The sequence below is a fragment of the Engystomops pustulosus genome, chromosome 7 (genome assembly GCF_040894005.1).
Source record: "Engystomops pustulosus chromosome 7, aEngPut4.maternal, whole genome shotgun sequence".
Lineage (NCBI taxonomy): Eukaryota > Metazoa > Chordata > Amphibia > Anura > Leptodactylidae > Engystomops > Engystomops pustulosus.
The window spans coordinates 151,224,120-151,233,219 of record NC_092417.1 but is presented as its reverse complement, the minus strand read 5'-3'; the positions used below and the strand labels follow the sequence as shown (position 1 = coordinate 151,233,219).

General features: G+C 41.5%; 1 long non-coding RNA gene across 1 annotated transcript in view; it reads right to left on the bottom strand.

Moving 5' to 3' along the window:
- Positions 1 to 3,725: 3,725 nt before the first annotated feature.
- Positions 3,726 to 9,100, bottom strand: part of LOC140071036 (uncharacterized) — a 33,058-nt gene continuing 27,683 nt past the window's right edge. Inside the window, exons 1-2 of the long non-coding RNA XR_011849035.1 lie at positions 8,004 to 9,100; positions 3,726 to 7,888 (exon numbers count right to left, since the gene is read on the bottom strand). The exon at positions 8,004 to 9,100 is cut by the window's right edge and continues 27,683 nt beyond it. This is a non-coding gene — a long non-coding RNA (uncharacterized lncRNA). The remainder of the gene's footprint in view (positions 7,889 to 8,003) is intronic.

The window sequence follows — 9,100 nt, the reverse complement described above, 5'->3', positions numbered from 1 at the left end:
GACAGGGAGAATCCTCTACACCTAGAGGAGAGGTGGTCCTACCATCTCCATAGACAGGGGGCATCCTCTACACCTAGAGGAGAGGAGGTTCTACCATCACCATAGACAGGGTGCGTCCTCTACACCTAGAGGAGAGGTGGTCCTACCATCTCCATAGACAGGGGGCATCCTCTACACCTAGAGGAGAGGTGGTTCTACCATCACCATAGACAGGGGGCATCCTCTACACCTAGAGGAGAGGCGGTTCTACCATCACCATAGACAGGGGGCATCCTCTACACCTAGAGGAGAGGAGGTTCTACCATCACCATAGACATGGGGCATCCGCTACACCTAGAGGAGAGGTGGTTCTACCATCACCATAGACAGGGGGCATCCTCTACACCTAGAGGAGAGGAGGTTCTACCATCACCATAGACAGGGGGCATCCTCTACACCTAGAGGAGAGGAGGTTCTACCATCACCATAGACAGGGGGCATCCTCTACACCTAGAGGAGAGGAGGTTCTACCATCACCATAGACAGGGGCATCCTCTACACCTAGAGGAGAGGAGGTTCTACCATCACCATAGACAGGGGGCATCCTCTACAAGGTTCTACCATCACCATAGACAGGGGACATCCTCTACACCTAGACAAGGGGGCACAATGTTAGGGGGAACAGGTGTAGGGGCCATAAAAAGATGGGAAGTGGCTTTATAAATCATAGAAACATTTTAAAGTATGGTTGGGAGCAATGAGTATGGGAGGGGTAGCACAATGAGGGGGTGCAGGGAGGAGGGGTGACAATACCACCGGATGGGATAAAGGGTGTATTAATAGGTGTGGCTTATTGTTAAAAAAAATAAAAAAAACTTGCACGCTTTTTGTCCCTCTTTCTCAGACCTGAAAAATTGGGAGCCATGATTTTTGCTCTGTGAAGCAATGAAACTGAACTGGAACAGTTCAGCCCTTCAAATCAATAGTAAATACGGGGAATTATAGAGCATGTTCTATGTTTTCCCTGTGCACAGTACCCCCGCCTGGCACCTATAGCCTTCTATAGGGACGTATAATACGTCCCCACAATGTCAGTGTGAAAGAGGCCTAACAGTATTGCCATAGTACTCCATGGAGTGCTGCTGCCATCTTGTGTTTACAACAAGCATTACAGCTCTTGGTTTTTACATGTAATTAAACAAATGTATATTAAACTTGCAAGTGTTTTTTTTATTTGTTGTTGTAAATTGTGCGCCTATTTTGACAATTTTTGGCACAACCTTTACCAAACAGTTTCCTACACCTGGTGGGGACTGGAGTGTTTTTTTGCGACTTTTCAGGCACAAATAAGTTACACACCATGTGTCAATATGTGACAACAGGTGCAGATGAATTTGGCACAAAGCAGAAAGATCTGTGCGCCATGAGTTTTAGAAAGTCACAAAAAAATGTGCAAGATAAAAAAGCTTCAAAAGATAAGATAAGAAGGTGCAAATAAAAATATACATCTGCCCCAATATGTGAGGAGCCCACCCCAGACACGCGATCCTGAGCAGGCGGACACAATCATATAATGGCACTGCCTGCATAGGGCATACTGCAGCCTGTGAGATGGTCACAGCAGAGCAAGGCGCCATCATCTGCCTTACACTAAAGGGGTATTCCGGGAATATGAACGTCTTACACAAAAACCCATGATGATATAGATAAATTAATACAACGCTCAATGTCATTAGTCACAAAATGGAGCTTAAATAGTTTGATTTTATGATTTACAAAATTTATGGCCTCTGTAAAGTTTGTGGAGTTATCACCAAGATGGCCGCCACTGGAAACTACAAAAGTTCCATGATCCTTTAGTTCTCAGTAACTCCTCCCTCTTAAGCTCTGCGCCCAAGGATGATGTAACAGGTCCTTGCTCTGTTACCATAGTAATGTTGTGTAACTGCCATCCCTGCACATCACCACAACACTGGCTATACTGAATGCACTACAACCAACCAACTATAGCCAAATTTAGTGGTGATCACATGACCTGCCCAGGCAGGTGCAGGACATGTGATATGGACATGTGACCAGCGGCATCTTCTGTCTGGTGTCTGCTCCGCAACGGACCGCGCGGAGGAAATTAACGGACTGATTAAAGGGCCAGTAGCATTTTAATTCTTCATTACAGTCTATGTCATCAGCATTTTCTGCTAACGGGAGGAAAATTTTAAATAACAACTAATTACATATTAGCTTATTTTTTGAGTGCCCTTTTGTATATGAATTATGCCTATTCCTGAAATACCCCTTAAAGGACACCTATCATCAGGTCTCTGCCACTAGTCCATTCACTACTACCTGTTGGAGCAGCTCACAAAGGATCCCATCCCAGCCTTTATCTAGTTATTTCATACATTATTCATTGTAAAATCATCTATTCTTTATCATGTAAATGAGGCTGGTCACATGGTCAGAGGCAGTGATGTTACTCCTGTTACCCCTCCCCTCTCCTCCCCCTGCTCATGTCTGTGTGTAATGTATAGTAAAGCATTGCTAGTGTGCGTACTGCATCTGCTGACATGCTGCATCCTCCTAATATACAGGTGAGAGACACAGACATCAGCTACACATGAATCTGACATGTCCTGCTATAACATGGCTGCCTGGAGCTGCTGTATCTCTCCTAAACACACACACACACATGCACACACAGGCTGCAGGGGGTGTGGCCACCAGCACCAGGAAGCACATCATTATACAGCCTCACTCCATTATACAGGCTGTCAGTCAAGCACTGGGGGTGTGGCTGTGCCTCCCACTCATGAATAGAGTGGACAGCTTGAATATGCTAATGCTTCATTGGACATTTCACAGGTCATTTGCATACAGCTTTAGGACCTCGTTGCTTAGGTTTACAGGCATGTAGAGGGACAATGAAGGGATGGAGGCAATGCTCTCTAATGGCAGTATATGAAAATATATTTAGTTTAGGAGGGTTATTTTGCATGACGGGTTCTCTTTAAGGAGGGGGATCTTCTCAGCTACGACAACACTTATAGAGGAAAAACTATGTTATAGAGTAGAGCAGCGGAGCAGTTTGTATATAGTGTCCTATCTGCAGGAGGCACATTATAAAGCAGGAGTTGAGCAGATTGTATAAAGTGTCCAATCCCCTCAAGGGATGCTGGAGAGGAGGAGGAGGTGGCCCCTCCTCCCTCCATAGAAAACAGTAGCACACAGCCACACAATCGCCGAGAGATAGAGCATGTTCTATCTTTTTGCGGTGTGCGGCCCAGATCGGTGTCACACAACGACATACTTACCCTCTAACACTCATTTTACATTTCAGGCGTTATATAGGCAGCCAGCCCCCTGTAGGATATAGGCAGCCAGCCAGTCTTCTGTCTTCTCTATGCTGTAACAGCGGGGAGAGAGGCGTCCACGCAATCTGCCAGCCGGCAGATCGCATGGGGGGGGGGGGGGGGGGGGGGGGGGCGGCGCCGGAAGGCGAGTATGTAAGTTTTTTTTTTAAATTGACTCAAGTATAGTTTTTCAGCACAAAAAAAAAACTTGGCTAATACACGAGTATATATGGTATATGATAAATAATTATAAATAAATAACTATATGATATATGTATCCATTCCCTCAGCAGTGAAAGGATCAAGGTGAGAACTGTCTACAGAGTGTGTTATATAACCTACTGTTAACACATTTGTGTCGCTATATATTGATTACAGACTCAGAGAGGACACTCATTGTATATAAAAAGTTACACTTGTTTAATTAACAAACGCCATACATTTGGCAAATGACATTGAATGCGTTGATGACACACAAAGATAACAGGGATTACAGATGTTAGAGTCTGACAGTACAAAGTTCTGATAAAGTTCTTTAAGTCCAGTAACTGGCAGAAGGCTCTTTGTTGCTCTTTTGTTCTCTGTACAGGTCCATCTGCTCCAGCCACAGGATTCATCGGGACCATGGAACAAATGGGTGGGACTTCTGGTCTGTTGTCATCATGAACACCGGAAGCTTGTGCTTTGATGATGCTTTGGGGTAGTTATCAGCAGTGCAGCTTCTCTGAGATGACTTTATCGTTACTATGTAAGTCGTCAGCACCAGACACGAGGAGGTATCAGAACTAAGGAAGAAGCAAATATGGACTACTCTTGGCAGACAATCCAAATCCAATTTTTGTCACATATTTTCAAGTTGGAAACTAAAGACTTAGCTTAAGCTCTTTGATCTGGTGGACAATCTCCACATATATCACAGTCATTTGGATCCTAGCGATTTTCTGTAGTATCAAATATGGTGCTCGACATCGCACTGTAGGGAACAACAGGAAAACTAGATCCCCAAATCCTCTCCAATTCTGATATAAATAAAATGTGTATAGACGGTTCTTCAGGACCGATATTGTACTTGCATGATGTAGGGGCTGTATTTAAGCTTCATCCACCATGTACTGATGAGTCGCCGCTGATAATAGATGGAGCTGAAAAATACAAAGAGAAGACTTCCCGGCACTTACCTCACCTAGTATGGTAGCAAAGCACCTCTGCACTTGGGATGATCCAGCTGTAGATCTACAAACAATTCCAACTACAGACAATCTCCACAGATATCCCAATTCCACAAACATTTCCAAGTCAAGATCTCATTACCATAATACAGCACACATTACACTGATCTTACAGTTGTGGATGGAGATCTCATGTCGATGAAAATCTGTCGATAAAAAACAGTAAAGCAACCAAAATCCCCCCTAAAGAACATTGTATGATAGTAATTCATTTCCAAACAACTATAGTTATATAATTCTATAAATATTTGAATATTCACCACCAAAATCCTGATCCTAGAGATCTTCAGTGATGATATACAGGGATCCTGATGCATCAGCTGCACTGTGGAGATCAACAAGAGGACAAGACCCCAAACCCTCTCCAATTCTAATACACATATGGAAAGACTTTCCTTAAGACTTGCTTCTATGGCCTTGTACTTGCCATTTGTGGGGTCCGTATTCTTCTAAAACCGTCTCCAAATTGTAGATGCAACTGAAAAAGTCAGAGAAGCCTTTCCTGCACTCACCTCATCTAGTATGGAAGCCAAAATGTACGTCTGCTTCTTCTCTGCTTTGACCATGATCCAGTTATGAATCTGCAAATAATTCCAGCCGGGGACAGTCTCCACGAATATCCAATTTTTAACTAATTCCACAAACCTTTCCAAATCCACATAACTTCACAATGATATAATACACTTAGAGATCTTTTACATTTTGGTTGCAGTTGGTAACTGTTAATAAAAAAACAGTAAAGCAACATATAGCCCACCCTCAAGAACATAAAGCTATTTTTAAGTAAACAACTATAATACACAAAGAATAAATATTTGTAAGTTACCACTGAATTCCTGTTGCTAGAGGTTCTCACTGATATCATACAGGACTCCTGATGCTTCAGCTACACTGTGGAGGACAACAAGAAAACAAGACCCCAAACCCTCTCCCAATTCCACTGCAAAGTTGGGAAGACTTTACTCAAGTTTGATACTGTACTTGCCATTAATGGGTGCTGTATTTATGCATCAAACGCCATGTTCTAGTGAAAAGTCACTGATAATAGATGGAGCTGAAAAACACCAAGTGAGAGAAGCGTTTCCTGCACTCACCTCATCTAGTATGGGAAGTGAAATGTGCCTCTGCTCCTTCTGTGCTTTTGGCTCCAGTCATAGATCTGCAAACAATTCCAACTACAGAAAGAACATTCTCCACAAATATCCCAATTCCACAAACATTTCCAAGTCAAGATCTCAATATAGAATGAAATGCACTGTGAGAGAGCTCTTACTTTCTGGAGAAACATCTCAAGCTCAATGATGTTACCTCTGTTGAAAAAAAAGATGAGTAAAGCAACACAAATCCCACCCTCACGAAAATTATATCCAGACAACTTAAATGCAATATAACAATAAATATTTGTATATTTACCATAGAATAGTGATATCATACAGAACTCCTGATGCTTCAGCTACAATGTGGAGATCAACAAGACAACAAGACTCCCAAACCCTCTCCAATAGTAATGTTTATAAGAATAGACTTTCCTTAAGACTCTTGATCACTTGCAGTCTGAGGGTGGATTCTTCTACAACCTTCTTCCAATTAAAAGCCACAGAGCCGATGGAGCTGAAAAATATGAAGCGGGAAAAGCCTTTCCTGCACTCACCTCATCTAGTATGGAAAGTATATGCACCTCTGCCTCTTCACTGCTCTTGGTAGCATCCAGTCATAAATCTACAAACGATTCCAACTACGAACAATCTCCATAGATATCCATTGTCAACACATTCCAAAAATATTGCCAAGTCAAGATCTTTTCCCCGTAATAAAGCATCTAATACACTATATGAATTATCTTGCACTGATGGAAGTAGATGCTGCGTTGTGTTCTTACTTATCACCTCTGTCGATAAAAAACAGTAAAGCAACACAAATCCCACCCCCAAGAACATTGGATAAAAGCCAAACTACCGAACAATATGTAAAAAATATATTTACCACAAAAATCCAGATTGTAGAGATCTTCAGTGATATCATACAGGACTCCTGATGCTTCAAATACACTGTGGAGATCAACAAGAGGACAAGACCCCAAACCCTCTCCAATGCCAATGTACATTTGGAAAGACTTCATTAAGAAAGATATTGTACTTGCATGTTGTGGGGCTGTATTTAAGCTTCCTCCACCATGTGCTGATTAAATCTCACTGTAGATGGAGCTGAAAAATACCAAGCAAAAAATCCTTTCCTGCACTCACCTCTTGCAATGCAAAAAGGAAATTTATCTCTGCACCTTCACTGCACTTGGTATAATCCCGTCAATTCTGCAAACAATTCCAACTACAGACAGACCATCTCCACAGATATTCAGAAGCCTTTCCTGCACTCACTAGGGCTCCGGATGCTTCAGCTACACTGTGGAGATCAACAGGAAGACAAGACCCCAAACCCTTTCCAATTCTACATACATACATTTGGAAAGACTGTTGTATAAATACTGATAGTAGATGTAGCTGAAAAACATCAAAAAAGAGAAAAGCCTGCACTCACCTCATCTAGTATGGAAAGTAAAATGCACCTCTGCCTCTTCACAGCTCTTGGTACAATCCTGTCATAGATTTACAAACCATTCCAACTACAGACAATCTTTACAGATTTCCTCATTACACAGACATTTCCAAGCCAAGATTTTATCACAATATTATTGCATAGAATACACAATGAGAGCTCTTACATTTCTGGATGGAAGTCTCTGGTTAGGTGCTGTTAACTCTGTTTCTAAAAAAAACAGTAATGGAAGACAAACCCCCACCCTCAAGAACATTGTATGAAAGCTACCAATAACCTAACAACTGCAGTACAATTTATGAATATGTGCATATTTACCACAGAAATCCTGATCCTAGAGATCTTCAGTGATATCATACAGGACGCCTGATGCTTCAACTACACTTGAAGAGATCAACAAGACGACAAGACCCCAAACCTTCTCCAATTCCAATGCAAATTTAGGAAGACTTTCCTCAAGTTTGATACTGTTCTTGCCAATGGGGGTTGCATTAATGCTTCAAACACAATAGATGGAACTGAAAAATACTAAGTGAAGGAAGCCTTTCCTGCACTCTGCTCATCAAACACAAAGTGAAATGCACTGCTGATCCATCACTGCTCTTGGCTCCAGTCATAAACCTGCAAATAATTCCAACTAAAGATAGACGTTCTCCACAAATATCCCAATTCCCCAAACTTTTTCAAGTCAAGATCTCATTACCACAATACAGCACATTTGAGAGTTATCTTACAGTTATGGATGGAGAGCTCATGTCGGGTGCAGTGCTGTAAAATCTGTCGGAAAAAAAAACAGTAAAGCAACCTAAATCCCCCCTCAAGAACATTATATGATAGTAATTCAATTTCCAAACAACTACAGTAAACTATAAATAAATATTTGTATATTCACCACAGAAATCCTGATCCCAGAGGTCTTCAGTGATATCATACAGGGCTCTTGATTCTTCAACTTCACTGTGGAGATCAACAGGAAGACAAGACCCCAAACCCTCTCCAATAGTAATGCACATATGAAAGACTTTCCTTAAGACTTGCTTCTACTGCGGTGTACTTTCCTTTTGTGGGGGTCTGTATTCTTCTATAACCTTCTTCAAAATTGTAGATGCAACTGAAAAATACAAAGTCAGAGAAGCCTTTCCTGCACTCACCTCATCTAGTATGGAAGCTAAAATGTACGTCTGCTTCTTCTCTGCTTTTAACATGATCCAGTTACGCATCTGCAAATAATTCCAACCAGGGACAGTCTCCACGAATATCCAATTTTTAGCTATTTCCACAAACATAACTTCACAATGATATAATACACTTGGAGATCTTTTACATTTGGTCTAAAATCACATTCTAAGTTGGTAATTGTTAATAAAAACCGTAAAGCAACACGTATCCCACCATCAAGAACATTACATGAAAGCTATTTTTGGGTAAACAACTATAATAAACGAATAAAATATTTGCAAGTTACCACTGAATTCCTGTTGCTAGAGGTTCTCACTGATATCATACAGGACTCCTGATGCTTCAGCTACACTGTGGAGAACAAGAAGACAGGACCCCCAAACCCTCTCCAATTCCAATGCATATTTGGGAAGACTTTCCACCAGTCTGATACTGTACTTGCCATTAATGGGTGCTGTATTCATGCTTCAAACGCCATGTTCTAGTGAAAAGTCACTGATAATAGATGGAGCTGAAAAATACCAAGTGAGAGAAGCGTTTCCTGCACTCACCTCATCTAGTATGGGAAGTGAAATGTGCCTCTGCTCCTTCTGTGCTTTTGGCTCCAGTCATAGATCTGCAAACAATTCCAACTACAGAAAGAACATTCTCCACAAATATCCCAATTCCACAAACATTTCCAAGTCAAGATCTCAATATAGAATGAAATGCACTGTGAGAGAGCTCTTACTTTCTGGAGAAACATCTCAAGCTCAATGATGTTACCTCAACTTCAACCAGTCAACTTCAGTACAATATTGGAATAAATAT